This window comes from Chrysochloris asiatica, unplaced genomic scaffold (genome assembly GCF_000296735.1).
Source record: "Chrysochloris asiatica unplaced genomic scaffold, ChrAsi1.0 scaffold00045, whole genome shotgun sequence".
In the NCBI taxonomy this organism is placed as follows: domain Eukaryota; kingdom Metazoa; phylum Chordata; class Mammalia; order Afrosoricida; family Chrysochloridae; genus Chrysochloris; species Chrysochloris asiatica.
Genome location: NW_006408563.1, coordinates 14,671,626 through 14,673,302, shown reverse-complemented (window position 1 = coordinate 14,673,302; position 1,677 = coordinate 14,671,626). Strand labels below are relative to the sequence as shown.

General features: G+C 39.8%; 1 protein-coding gene across 1 annotated transcript in view; it reads left to right on the top strand.

Annotated features, from left to right (window-relative positions):
* PLCL1 (phospholipase C-like 1) overlaps positions 1-1,677 on the top strand; it is a 425,845-nt gene that overhangs the window by 544 nt on the left and 423,624 nt on the right. The window lies entirely within an intron of this gene.

Sequence of the window (1,677 nt, the reverse complement as noted above, 5' to 3'; positions counted from 1 at the left end):
CACAAACACACACACAGTTAGCAGAGAAAAAGTTCCGCTCTGCGCCTTTGAGTGTTGATGGATGCCTTTCTTCATTTCCCCTGAAAGCGTCACTTAGTTCATACAGCGAGGCAGAGAGCACTCAGGGGAAATGCCGATTGCGCATTGCTCTCCAGCGAAGGGTTAGCTTTTTCTGCATAGGACAGAAAATATACAGCTTAAACTCAAATGAAAAAAGAAGAAGAAAAAAAAAGTCCTCTCCAGACTCAAATGGTTCCTAAATTCCAAGAAACACGAACTTTCCCATAGGTAGAGTTTTCAGTGAACCCTTGCAGCGAAGTGAAGCGCGATGGAGACCATAGTTTCTGCGCTGCAGAAAGCGCAACCGGAAAGCAATCAATGCCTCAAGCTTCATCTCATGACCTTGTGGTTTCCTCCACATCCAAGGAAAAAGCTTCCCGATCCCTAATCACCAGACAGGCTTTCTCTCCATCCATTTGGCAAGAAATCTGTAGATTCCTCACCCCCAATTAGCTTTTTGTCTTCCTTCCATTCAAGGCTTGTTTCTTATGTTTGAGATTTCATCTTTTGGGTTCATGACTTGGGGTTTAGGTCTCCTGGACTAACCCTCTTACTGGCTCTGGAAAAGGGCCTGTTAGCGTAGATGCAGGTGAATAATAATATGCATGTGAGATTAAATCGATTTTGGCAGAGAAGCCTGATTCTCAGAGTCAGTATGAAACATAAAAAAAGCAGTAATGATAAATGAAAGACTGACTTAGAACTACTATAAAAATTACTCGATGCACAGATACATTTAAAGCCCCTCTTTAGATTTAAACTGTGTAACTACGACATGTCTCTTTCCCAAGCTCTAAATTGGAGCTCCTAGCGCCAGTGTGGGTAGACGGTGCCTCCTGCCTGCCCATCCACCTATCTCCAAGTATGGTCTAAGCTTTTCCCCAGCACTGACACATGGAAGTTGAAAACCAACAAGGAGATTTCTATATTAAAAGAAGAGTGGGTGGTAGTTGCAAATGACTTGTAGTAGTTTCTGTTATTTTGTGGCTTTTAGATTATGTGAAATGGATGTGAATTTGGATTGAAGAGAAACAGCAAGCACTGACAAGATAAATTAGAATAAAAAGTAGGGAGTTTTCTAATCTAAAAACTAAAAATAATGAAGTATAAGGGGTATATGGATATTTGCAAATAAATTTGCCACGTTTTTTTCAGTTGTGTTATTTCTCTGAAGGGTTATTAGAGAGTCATGCTGCCTCCTGTTTTGAAGTTTGTTTTTGTGACAAAAAAAGGAAGGAGGCAACTAAGTATCAATTTGTCCTTTTGTCTATATAGTAATAAATTAAATATTTAGTAAATGTCCTTACATATTTAACAACACTAGAAAATGAGACAAATTTAAAATAGTACTATTTTAAATGAGGATTCTTGGTGTGGCGCTGTGGGCTAACACGTCAGACTGGAAAGCCGTTTGAACTGCAAGTTCGGTGGTTCAAGCTCACCAGCTGCTCCTTGGAAAGCCCCTATACAGAGTCGCTATGAGTTGGAATCGACTCACTTATCAACAACAACATTTTAAATGAGGTCTTAATTGAAAAAGTAATCTATGCATGAGATTCCCAACTACACTTTTTAAAGTATTGAAGAGCAGAGATGTCAGCTTGAGGACTAGGGTGC